This window comes from Colobus angolensis, unplaced genomic scaffold (assembly GCF_000951035.1).
Source record: "Colobus angolensis palliatus isolate OR3802 unplaced genomic scaffold, Cang.pa_1.0 Scaffold59, whole genome shotgun sequence".
In the NCBI taxonomy this organism is placed as follows: Eukaryota; Metazoa; Chordata; class Mammalia; order Primates; family Cercopithecidae; genus Colobus; species Colobus angolensis.
The window spans coordinates 9,815,768-9,829,609 of record NW_012119487.1 but is presented as its reverse complement, the minus strand read 5'-3'; positions in this window follow the sequence as shown (position 1 = coordinate 9,829,609).

Genomic DNA, 13,842 nt, shown 5'->3' with positions numbered 1-13,842 from the left:
AGCCAGGCGAGGTGGCAGGCACCTGTAGTCCCAGCTACTCGGGAGGCTGAGGCAGGAGAATGGCGTAAACCCGAGAGGCGGAGCTTGCAGTCAGCTGAGATCCGGCCACTACACTCCAGCCTGGGCCACAGAGGGAGACACCGTCTCAAAAAAAAAAAAAAAAGAAAAGAAAAAGGAAAAATGTCTAGATGAAGGAAAGAACCCAAAGAGATCCTAAACTGCTTTTGATCAAACATTCATCATACTAGGGGAAATTCAATGCTTGTTTTCATAGACTTGTAAGGCACAGAGGGAAAGAAGAAAAATTAAGGCCCATTCAAGGTGGGGTGTATATCTTGAGACTATCTCACCTGAAATCTGGGAACCCAAATGCCTACATCGTACTGGTGGTACTTAGTGTAAGGTTGTGCTGGATATAAACATGCCCCCGACTGCCTGAATGTTGCCTTGGAACTAAGCACAGCAGGGAGGGTCCTAGCCCTGAGATTTGTAGCTCAAATTCGCATCACTTGGTTGCCAAAAAAAAGAAAGGTAGGTAGGTAGGTAGGAAGGAAGGAAGGAAGGAGGGAGGGAGGGAGGGAGGAAGAAGAAGGGAAGGCAAGGGAAGGGGGAAGGGTGGGGGAAGGAGGGGAAGGGAAAGGGAAGAAAGAAGGAAGGAAAGAAAGAAGAAGGGGAGGGAGGGAAGGAGGAAGGAAGGAAGGGCAGAGGGAAGGCAAGAAAGGAAGGAAGCAAAGAAAGAAAAGAGAAATCCCTCAAACTGTGAAGTGGGACAGTGGGACTCACATTGACAGATGCAAATACATTTTTTTCCCTGGAGGAATGTACCTTCATTCTGTATCTCAAGACTCACCACAAGACTATCAAGATCAGTGAACAAACGTACTAGGAAACAGGACACCGAGAATGATTATCAGTATAACAACAGACAGCAAAAACAGACCTGGAAAGATTCCAGATAATGGAATTATTAGTCTCGTGTTATAAAATCACTATGTTTAGCTGGTTTGAAGAAATAAAAGACAACGTAAAAGGATTTATAGGTAGCATGTCATTATAAAGAGTCACCTAGCAGATTTGGGGGGAAAAAAGGAACTAGAACTTCTAGAAATGAAAAATAAAATCATCAACATGTAAAACGCAGGCTAGAAACAAGCCTTGAGGCCGGGCACGTGGCTCAAACCTGTAATCCCAGCACTTTGGGAGGCCGAGACGGGCGGATCACGAGGTCAGGAGATCGAGACCATCCTGGCTAACACGGTGAAACCTCGTCTCTACTAAAAATATAAAAACCAGCTGGGCGAGGTGGCGGGCGCCTGTAGTCCCAGCTACTCGGGAGGCTGAGGCAGGAGAATGCCGTAAACCCGGGAGGCGGAGCTTACAGTGAGCCGAGATCCGGCCACTGCACTCCAGCCAGGGCGACAGAGCGAGACTCCGCCTCAAAAAAAAAAAAAAAAAAAAACAAGCCTTGAAAGGATGAAACTGAACTTAAACTTCCTACAAGAACAAAACTCATTCTTTAATGAAAAACCACAAGGCTTGATCCAGGTCTCAAATCATGTGATCAGCACTTACATTCTCTCTTCCTTCTTAGCATTACTTTCTTGATGCCCCAAGATAGTTGCCAGCAGTTCTTGGGACTATAGACTTCCCAGTTAAAGTTATGACTTGAAATAACGAGAGTCATTTCCCTTAACTTACCTCCCTTATTTTCTGTCTGGTGTATTTGCAGAACGAATGCTTGAGTGAATGCAGCAGTCAGCTGTCAATCTTCAGTCTCCTTAGGTAGAGAACGGGCAACTGGGCAGCCTTTGACTTCACACCAGCCATTCACTGATGTGATTTTTCTCTCTGTAGTTTTAGCCTATTCTTCAGTGCCCTTGTTTTAACATTGTATAATTGATGATCCCAAAGCTTTCTATATATTGGAATTGTTTTTGACCATAGCATCAATAACAGCAATGGATCTTTGCCACTTGCAGTAAGAGTATCCTTTCTCTAACAATTGTACTGTGCTACTAAGACTTGAGCATGTGTTCCTTCTGTAGTCTTGTTGGCCGACCTGCCCCCTGCTTTCCTCTGTGGCAGCTTTGTCATCTTACTTCCAGAGGAGATAAGTAAGGGCTCCTGTGTTTCATGTCTTACAACCTAGACTTTGAGGTCCCTTCCAGTTTTCAAATTCTTTAGAAGACTTGTTCTGAGCAAGTCTTTATCCTGAGGGTACAAGATGGCATATATTAAACTGCCTGATGACAGATGCAGACTACAGCACCAGGCTCCACAGACTTGAGTCCCAGCCCTGCAACTCACTTGGGAAAACGTTTCTGGGCCTCAGTGTCCCTATTGTTGTGAGGGCTAAAAGAGTTTTATGCCTATAAAGTGCTTAGAACAAAGTCTGGAACAAAATAACTTTCCAGAAGAATTAGTTATTGTCATTACTAATAATCTTATGGACTTCAGATGTGGTATGAGTGTGAGTTTGTTTAAGGAAAAGTTCATGTTGTAAACATGGGAATATTTTATTTATGTTCTGGGACGGGAGAACCACTCATGTATAGCTTTTGTGTTGTGCGGTGTATCTGATGATTAATTGTTGGAAGTTGCGTGGGCTATTGGTAGATGGAAAGAGACAAGTTAATAAAATAACCAACAATGTTTTTCAAGCATTTATCAATGCTAGGCAACACAGATACCATCTGGCTCAATCCTACTGTAGCCTATGAGGTAGATGTTGTTAATATCATCCCCATTTTACTCATGAGGAAACTGAGGAATGAAGTTTACATAACTTGTCCAAGGTGACGAGGCTATTCAATAGGAGATTTGGGGTTAGAATCTGGGTGGTCTGCCTCTAGAGCTCTTGCTCTGAACTGTTCTACAGCACACCATTCCTGAAGGGGGCTCAGTAGCAGCTGTGTGTTTCCCAGGCTTGCAGCAGGGAGAATTTCTATAGAGTCCACAGGGAAGACCACTGTTACAGCATGCTCCCCCAGGGGACACCTGCCAGTGTGGGCGCCCTTCATCCTGTTACAGCTGACATCAAGCACAGATTTGCTGTCCTGTGCCTTTGCTGAGTTTCAGGATTTCATGACCGAATTTGTTTTCTCTTTGTTCTTCACAGGTTAATTATAAATTGTGCTTCAGTTACTTTCAGAAGAATTTTATACCGGGGAAGAATATATTTTTTCAAGATGACAAAGAAGGCTGGTGCACATCCTTTCTTTACTCTCCCAATCCATGCCAAGAGCCCTGGGAATTTCCATTTGCTGATGGGGGAAGTCCTGGTGAGAAAGCCCCGAAGCCTGTTCGTGTTAAGAGCATGGCCGCGGCTGGACGCGGTGGCTCACACCTGTAATCCCAGCACTTTAGGAGGCTGAGGCGGGTGGATTACCTGAGGCTGGGAGTTCCAGACCAGCCTTACAACATGGAGAAACTCCATCTCTACTAAAAATACAAAATTAGCTGGGCGTCGTGGCTCATGCCTGTAATCCCAGCTACTCAGGAGACTGAGGCAGGAGAATTGCATGAACCTGGGAGGCGGAGGTTGCAGTGCGCTGAGACTGGGCCATTGCACTCCAGCCTGGACCACAAGAGCGAAACTCTGTCTCAAAAAAAAAAAAAAAAAAAAGAGCATGGCCACTTTTGTTGTTTTGCTGTCAGCACATAAACTAACATTTCAGAAGAGGTTGAAGGAGTTACATTTAGAAATGCGGCATTCAGTAAAATGCTTACATTCTAGAGTAAGTAAAACCGGTAGTTATGAATTTGATTGTAACAATATTGAATTGTTTGAAGGAAGGATGGAAACATTTTGCTGGAACAAGGAGTGCAGGCACCAGTGGGTGGCCAATTTAGCAGCTACATTTGTCATCATGGAGGAAACATGATCTGTGCTTTATGCATGTTAAGATTTTCTTGGCCTCCCTTTTCCACCTGCAAGTACGACTCCTATTCTGTCTTTATTTTATTTTATTTTATTTTATTTTATTTTATTTTATTTTAAGACGGAGTTTCATTCTTGTTGTCCATGCTGGAGTGCGATGGCACGATCTTGGCTCACTGCAACCTCCGTCTCCCAGGTTCAAGCAATTATCCTGCCTCAGCCTGCTGAGTAGCTGGGATTACAGGTGCCCACCACCACACCTGGCTAATTTTTTGTGTTTTTGTAGAGATGTTGGCCAGACTGGTCTCAAACTCCTGACCTCAGATGATCCACCCACCTTGGCTTCCCAAAGTGCCGAGATTACAGGTGTGAACCATCGCTCCCGGCCGAATCAACCCTTTTAAAAAGAAGATACACAAATAAATGATTAGTCATCATAAAAATACAAACTAAAACCAGAATAAGATACCACCTGAAGCCGGGCGTGGTGGCTCACGCCTGTAATCCTAACAGTTTGGGAGGCCAACATGGGTGGATTATGAGGTCAGGAGTTCAAGACCAACCTGGCCAAAATGGTGAAACCCTGTCTCTACTAAAAATACAAAAATTAGCCAGGCATGGTGGCAAGCACCTGTAATTCCAGCTACTCACGAGGCTGAGGCAGAGAATTGCTTGAACTCGGGAGGTGGAGGTTGTAGTGAGCCGAGATCACACCACTGCACTCCAGCCTGGGTGACAGAGTGTGACTCCGTCTAAAAAAAGGACTCACTGTCCTTTTCTCCATTGAATAGTCTTGACTCTTCCAGGAAATCAATTGATTATACATGTAAGGGTTTATTTCTGGGCTGTAAAGATTGGTATTAATGCCGGGCTCGGTGGCTCAAGCCTGTAATCCCAGCACTTTGGGAGGCTGAGACGAGTGGATCACGAGGTCAGGAGATTGAGACCATCCTGGCTAACACAGTGAAACCCCGTCTCTACTAAAAAATACAAAAAACTAGCCGGGCGAGGTGGCGGGCGCCTGTAGTCCCAGCTACTCCAGAGGCTGAGGCAGGAGAATTGCGTAAACCCGGGAGTCGGAGCTTGCAGTGAGCTGAGATCCGGCCACTGCACTCCAGCCTGGGCACAAAGCAAGACTCCGTCTCAAAAAAAAAAAAGATTGGTATTAATTTGTCTTTTTTTTTTTTTTTGAGACTGAATCTTGCTCTGTCACCCAGGCTGGAGTGCAGTGTTGTGATCTCAGCTCACTGCAACCTCTGCCTCCCAGGCTCACGTCGTTCTCCTGCCTCAGCCTCCCGAGTAGCTGGGACTACAGGCGCCTGCCACCATGCCCGACTAATTTTTTGTATATTTAGTGGAGACGGGATTTTACCGTGTTAGACAGGGTGGTCTTCATCTCCTGACCTCGTGATCTGCCCACCTCGGCCTCCCAAAGTGCTGGGATTACAGGCATGAGCCACCGCACCTGGCCAAGTCTGACTCTTGCTCTTGTTGCCCAGGCTGGAGTGCAATGGTGCAATCTCAGTTCACTACAACCTCTGCCTCCTGGGTTCAAGCAATTATCCTGCCTCAGCCTCCCTAGTAGCTGGGATTACAGACATGTGCCACCATGCCCGGCTAATTTTTCTATTTTTAGTAGAGGTGGGGTTTCATCATGTTGTCCAGGCTGGCCTTGAACTCCTGACCTCATGATCCACCCACCTCGGCCTTCCAAAGTGGTTAATTTGTCTTTAAATGTTTGGTGGAATTCACCAGTGGTGCCTTCTGGTCCTGGGCTTTCTTTGTTGAAAAAGAACGTGAGGGACCTGTGGGACACTATAAGGCATACCAAACAACATGTCATAGGAGTCCCAAAGGAGAAGAGAAAGAGAAAAGAGGCAGGAAAAAAAAATTGGAAGAAATAATGGCTGAAAACTCTGCAAATTTGATCAAAGATATGAATTTACAAACCCCCAAAGCTCAAGGAACTCTAGGCAAGATAACTCAGAAATCTACAACAAGAAATATTATAGTTAAATTGTCAAAATCCAAAGACAAAGAGAGTTTTGAAAGCAGCAGGAGGCCAGGTGCAGTGGCTCACGGCTGTAATCCCAGGTAACTAAAGCCAGTAATCCCAGCATTTTGGGAGGCCGAGGTGGGCAGATCACCAGGTCAAGAGATCGAGACCATCCTGGCCAACGTGGTGAAACTCCATCTCTAATAAAAATATAAAAATTAGCTGGGTGTGTACATGCCTGTAATTCCAGCTACTTGGGAGGCTGAGGCAGGAGAATCACTTGAACCCAGGAGGCAGAGGTTGCAGTGAGCCGAGATCGTGCCACCGCACTCCAGCCTGGCAACAGAGTGAGACTCTGTCTCAAAAATTAGAAAAAAGAAACTTTTCACATACAAGAGATCCTCAGTAAAATTAACAGCTGATTTCCCTACAGAAACCATGGGGTTCAGAAGACAGTGGTATGACATATTTTAAACTTTTAAAGGAAAAACATCCTGCAATCAAGAACTCTATATCCGGCAAAACTATCTAGAAATTAAGATATTTCTAGATAAAAGCTGAGAGCATTCATTACCGGTAGTCCTGCCCTACAATAAATGCTAAAGGGAGTCCTTCAGGCTGAAATGAAAAGACACTAGATGTAACTCTAAGCCATTAGAAGAAATAAAGGCCACTGTTAAAGGTAACTAAAGCCAGTATTATTGTATTTTTCGTCCATAACATTTCCTTTTTTTTTCTGTATGATTTAAAAGGCAAGTGCATATGTGTTAATGTGGATGTGTATGTTCATGGACACACAGTGTATAAAGACACAATCTGTCACAATAACAATATAAAGGGAGGGGGCAGAGATGTATATGAGCAGAGTGTTTGTGTTGAAACTAAGTTGGTATTATTCAAATTTAGTTGTTACAAGTTTAAGATTTTAATTACTATACAGTTGCCTTTTAAACTTTGTATGTCAGTTTCCTATTGCTGCTGTAACAATCGGTTACATACTTAGTGGCTTAAAACAACATACATCTACTGTCTTATAGCCAAGATCTGAAATGCATTTTGCTGGGCTAAAATCAAGGTGTCTTCACCTTGCTGGGCTGTGTTCTTTCTGGAGACAGTAGGGGAGATTGAATTCTTTCCCTTTTTCAGCTTTTAGAAGACACCTGCATTCCTTGGCTCGTGACCCCTTCCTCCATCTTCAAGGCCAGCAGCAGATCACTTTCGAATCTCTCTCTCTCTCTCTCTTACATGTGCTTCTATCACATCTCCATTTCTCACTCCTGCTTTCTTCTTCTAAGGACTCTTGTGACTACATTGAGCCCATCCAGATAATCTGGACTAATCTCCCCATCTCAGAATTCTTGACTTAATCACATCTGCAGAGCCCATTTTCTTTTTCTTTCTTTTTTTTTTTTTTTTTTTTTTTTTGAGATGAAGTCTCGCTCTGTCACCCAGGCTGCAACGCAATGGTGCAATCTCAGCTCACTGCATCCTCTGCCTCCCAGGCTCAAGCGATTCTCCTATCTCAGCCTCCTCAGTAGCTGGGATTACAGATGTGCACCACCACGCCTGGCTAATTTTTTATTTTTTTATTTTTTTTTATTTTTAGTAGAAACAGGGTTTCACCATGTTGGCCAGGCTGGTCTCAAACTCCTGATCTCAGGCGATCCACCTGCCTCAGCCTCCCAAAGTGCTGGAATTACAGATGTGAGCCACTGTGCCTGGCTTTTTTTTTTTTTTTTTTTGAGACAGCCTCTCACCTCTCACTCTGTTGCCCAGGCCGGAGTGCAGTGACAGGATCTCAGCTCATTGCAATCTCTGCCTCCCAGGCTCAAGTGATCATCCTGCCTCAGCCTCCCAAGTAGCTGGGACCACAGGCACAGGCCAATGCCTGACTAATTTTTGTATTTTTTTTTTTTTTAAAGATGGGGTTTTACCATGTTGCCCAGGCTGGTCTCAAACTTCTGAGTTCAAATGATCCTCCTGCCTTCGTCTTTCAAAGTGCTGAGTGAGATTATAGGTATGAGCCACCGCACCCAGCCTGTAAAAAGTCTTTAAGTGTATATTCTAGATCCTAGGCCCTTATTAGTTATGTGACTTGCAAATATTTCCTCCTACTCTGTGGATTGTCTTTTCCCTTTATTGATAGTGTTTTTTGATACACAAAAGTTTTAAATTTTGATGAAATCTAATTTATCTTTTTTTCATTTGTTACTTATGCTTTTGCTATTATATTTTTAAAATTATTGTCTAGGATTTACACCTATATTTCTTTCTAATATAGCTTTGGTTCTTACATTTAGATCTTTGGTCCATTATGAGTAAATTTTTGTATATGGTGTGAGGTATGGGTCTACATTTATTCTTTTTCATATAGATATTAAGTTGTCTCAGCACTATTTGTTGAAAAGACTATTCTTTCTGCATTGAATGGTCATGGCACCCTTGTAAAAAATCTGTTTACCATAGATATATGGGATTGTTTCTAGACTCCCAATTCTATTCCATTGTTCCATATGTCTGTTGTTATGCCAGTACCACAATGTCTTGATGACTGTAGCTTTCTAGGAAGTTTTGAAATTAGGAAATATGAGTCCTCCAACTCTGTTCTTCTTTTTAAGATTGTTTTGGCTATTCTGAGTCCTTTGCATTTCTATATGAATTTCTAGGATCAGCTTGCCTATTTTTGCAAAAAAAAAAAAAAGTATTAGAATTTTAATAGGGATTGCATTGAATCTCTAGATTGCTTTGTGTTTATTTTTATTTTTTTGAGATGGAGTCTTGCTCTGTTGCCTAGGCTGGAGCACAAAGGCTCAATCTCAGCTCACTGCAACCTCAGCCTCCTCAGTTCAAGCGATTTTCTTGCCTCAGCCTCCCGAGTAGCTGGGATTACAGGTGCGTGCCACCATGCCCAGCTAATTTTTTTGTATTTTTAGTAGAGATGGGGTTTCACCATCTTGGCCAGGCTGATCTTGAACTCCTGACCTCAGGTGATCCACCCACTTCGGCCTCCCAAAGTGCTGGGATTACAGGCATGAGCCACTGCACCTGTCCTCTAGATTGCTTTGGATAATAATGTCATATTAACAAAATTAAGTGTTCCAATCTATGAACACAAAAAGTATTTCCATTTATTTAAGTCTTCTTTAATTCCTTCAGCCATGTTTTACAGTTTTCAGTGTATTTGCCTTTCTTACACTTCCTTGGTTAAATTTATTGCTAAATGTTTTGTCTTTTGTGATACTAATGTAAATGGTATTTATTTTTGTTATTTCATTTTTGGGTTGTTCATTACTAGTGTAAAGAAATACAACTCCCATTTGTATATTTATCTTATATCCTGACGTTTTCCTAGGCTCATTTATTAGCTTTAATAGCTTTTTGTGGATTCTTTAATGTTTTCTATATATAAGTTTATGTGATCTGCCAAGAGGCAATAGCTTTACATCTTTCTTTCAGTCTGGATGGCTTTTTTTCTTCTGGCCAATTTCCCTGGCTACAACTTCCAGTAAAATATTGAATAAAGTGACAAGAGCAGACATCCTTGTCTTGTTCCTGGTTTTTTGCAGGGGAAGCTTTCAGTTTCACCATTAGGTGGGATGCTATCTATGTTTTTTTTCATAGGTGCCTTTTATCATGCTGAGAAAGTTCCTTTCCATTCCTAGTTCGCTGAGTGTTTTTATCATGAAAGTGTGTTGTATTTTGTCAAATGTTTTTCTGTGTCTACTGAGATTTTCATGTGATTTTGGCCCTTCTTTCTGTTAATATGCTATATTACTGCAGTGCAATTTGACTCTAACAATGGGCTGGGTGTGGTGGCTCACGCCTGTAATCCCAGCTGCTCAGGAGGCTGAGGCAGGAGAATCGCTTGAACCCAAGAGACGGAGGTTGCAGTGAGCCGAGATCGTGCCATTGCCCTCCAGCCTGGCAACAGAGAGAGACTCCGTCTAAAAAAAAAAAAAAAAAAAAATTGGGAAATGGGGGTGGGGGGAGATGTGGAAACTCTCTGAACTTTCTGCTCCTGGAAGTAGGTGCCCCAGCCCCAGTCAAGCCATCAAGGGACTGCAGCCCTGTCTAATAGTTTAACCGCAGCCTCATGAGAAATCTTTTTTTTTTAATTTTTTTTTTGAGAGAGAGTTTTGCTCTTGCTGCCCAGGCTGGAGTGCAATGGCGCGATCTCAACTCACCGCAACCTCCACCTCCCGGGTTCAAGCGATTCTCCTGCCTCAGCCTCCCAAGTAGCTGGAATTACAGGCATGCACCACCATGCCTGGCTTATTTTGTAATTTTATTAGAGACAGGGTTTCTTCATGTGGGTCGGGCTGGTCTCGAACTCTTGAACTCAGGTGGTCCGCCTGCCTTAGCCTCCCCAAGTGCTGAGACTACAGGTGTGAGCCACTGCGCCCGGCCGAGAAATTTTAATATAGAACCACGTAGCTAAGCCACTCTCGAATTCCTGACCCCCAGAAACTGTGTGAGATAATAAATGTTTACTGTTGTTTTAAGCTACTAACTTTTGGGATAATCTGTGTCACAGTATTAGATAACAAATACACCATCTTTTACAGAGTCATACTGAAGGAAAAAAGTCAATTTCCTGGGTTATTTTGCTGTGACAAATTCTTAGTAGAATGACGGCCCAAAGCCTGTGACTAGAAATAGTTTCCTGGCACACTGACACTTTGCTGCCAACCAAACACATCTTTTTGCCTAGAGCAGGGGTCAGCAGACTTTTTCTTAAAGGGCTACACAGCTGGGCACGGTGGCTCACGCCTGTAATCCCAGCACTTTGGGAGACTGAGGCAGATGGATCACGAGGTCAAGAGATTGAGACCATCCTGGCCAACATGGTGAAACCCTGTCTCTACTAAAAATACAAAAATTTGCTGGGTGTGGCGGCCCGTGCCTGTAATCCTAGCTACTTGGGAGGCTGAGGTAGGAGAACTGCTTGAACCTGGAAGGTGAAAGTTGCAGTGAGCCAAGATCGCGCCACTGCATTCCAACTTGGCAACAGAGCGAGACTACATCTAAAAAAGGATCACATAGTAAGTATTTTATGCTATGTAGGCTTAGCAGCATAATCAAGGATATTATGTAAGTAATTATATAACGAGTTCCAGGCCAGATACAGTGGCCCATGCCTGTAGTCCCACCTACTTGGGAGACTGAGGCAAGAGGATCCCTTGAGCCCATGAATTTGAGGTGGCCATGAGCCATGATCACCACTGAAATCCAGCCTGGGCAATAAAGTGAGACCCAGGCTCTTTTTAAGTGTGTGTGTGTAAAATTAGCCAGGCGTGGTGGCGGGCGCCTGTAGTCCCAGCTACTCGGGAGGCTGAGGCAGGAGAATGGTGTGAACCCGGGAGGCGGAGCTTATAGTGAGCCGAGATCGCGCCACTGCACTCCAGCCTGGGCAACGAGCAAGACTCCGTCTCAAAAAAGAAAAAAAAATGTGTGCGTATGCATACACATATATACTATGTACTATTTATACATATATGATTATATATACTTACATAGATACACTATAAATGTATATATACAAGCTATATATACATGTGTATATATACATATGTAGTATGTGTATATTTAGTATGTGTATGTATATATGCACATATATATATTTTACATACACATATTACATTTTATTATATAGTACATATATACACATATATAGTGTGTGTATATGTACACATATTAGTATATATATACTTTACATACACCTATTTGTGTGTGTGTATATATATACTTTAAATATATTTGTGTATGTACATACCTATACACACGTATTGGTTAGTTAACTCAATACTTGGGACTTATTTAAGACTCTGCAGCCAGGCGCGGTGGCTCACACCTGTAATCCCAGCACTTTGGGATGCCGAGGCGGGTGAATCCCGAGGTCAGGAGATCGAGACCATCCTGGCTAACATTGTGAAACCCCGTTTCTAATAAAAAAATAGGAAAAAAAATTAGCCGGGCGTGATGGCTGGTGCCTGTAGTCCCAGCTACTCAGGAGGCTGAGGCAGGAGAATGGTGTGAACCTGGGAGGCGAAGCTTGCAGTGAGCCGAGATCGCGACACTGCACTCCCAGCCTGGGTGACAGAGCGAGACTCCGTCCCAAAAAAAAAGAAAAAAAAAGATTTTGCTAGCCAGTTTATAGCCAGTATATACTATATACTGTATACATAGTATATATAGTATATACTGGCTATATATATATATATATATATATATATATATACGTACGTACACATACACACACGTATTTATTTGTATATGTGAGTTTCAATGTTTAGGGTTATGTTAGATGGTTGTATAATTACATAATATCCTTGATTATGCTGCTAAGCCTACATGATGTAAATATAATGTATATATCGCTCAGAATCAACCATAGTTCATTGCGAACTCAGAATCCCTTGGGCTGGATATGGCACTCTGGCCATTGTTTACCAGTTCCTGGCCTAGAGTCTCAGCAGAGCTCTGCTTTATAATTTTCAGTTTTGCTCATGAAATAGTTATTAAATGATATATCATTTTGTTTTAATTTGCATGTAGAATCTTTTAGGGAAAATGACAAAATCTGTTCATACTAGTGTTGCCTCAGTTATTTGGAAAAGCCATTGGTTAGTTAACTCAATACTTAGGACTTATTAAGACCTTGCTAGCCTGTTTATAGTCAGTATATACTTGCCACCCACTATATATAATCTAGATGCAGCTTTTTTTCTTCATTATTCTTATCCCAACTTATTCTTTTTCAAATATCATATTACTTTCATTCTTTAAATCCAAGCAAAATGAACTGTGCCATGATTTTGAGAATTTGTTTTTGCTTTTGGTTTGGTTTAGGGGTTGTATGTTGGCAGATCCAGTACAGCTGTCCCAAACATCAAACGTCCCTCTATGCATCCCCAGCCGCACTTAACAGAATTCCTGTTGACAGAAGTAAACATCTTCATTCAAGGATCTTCTCAATACAGACTGGGCTGCCAATCAGATCAAACGCTGGAGTAAGTAACATATTCCAAATGTATGTAAGAAAGCACATATTGGTTTAATTCTTGGAAATATGCTGTCATTCTGTCAAGAAGTTACATCAGCCTTTTACAGGGGCTTAAGAAACAATGTGCATATTTTAGGCATAAAAGATTGACTGTGCCAAGTTTCGGCACTATCACAGTCTCTGCTGTAGTTCAAAGGCCTTTGAAGAGTGATGGTCTATACAGGATTAACCCAGTGTAAGAAGGAATCATAAAAGATTATAGTAGAGGTCTTGGCCATTCCTCTGAACAGGAAGAAGATAGAATAAAAGTACTAAATCTGCTAGCCAAAAAGCATATATCTTTCACTATAAAACAGATCATGTATTGTATCACTTGGAATTTAAAATTTGTTTAAATATATCCTTATGAAATATATGGACAACCTGTAATGTTCTTTTAATGTTGAAAAAAGGATATTGGGCTGGGCATGGTGGCTCACACCTGTAATCCCAGCACTTTGGGAAGCTGAGGTGAGCGGATAACCTGAGGTCAGGAACTCGAGACCAGCCTGGCCAACGTGGTGATACACTGTCTCTACTAAAAAAAAATAGATAGATAGATAGATAGATAGATAGATAGATAGATAGATAGATAGATAGATAGATAGATCGATCGATCTCAAAATTAGCTGGGCATGGTGGTGGGTGCATGTAATCCTAGCTATACTTGGGAGGCTGAGGCAGGAGAATTGCTTGAACCCTGGAGGTGGAGGTTAGAGTGGCAGTGAGCCAAGGCTCCAGCCTGGGCAACAAGAAAGAGACTCCATCTCAAAAAAGAAAGAGGTCGGGCGCGGTGGCTCAAGCCTGTAATCCCAGCACTTTGGGAGGCTGAGACGGGCGGATCACGAGGTCAGGAGATTTAGACCATCCTGGCTAAAACGGTGAAACCCCGTCTCTACTAAAAAATACAAAAAAAAAAAAAAA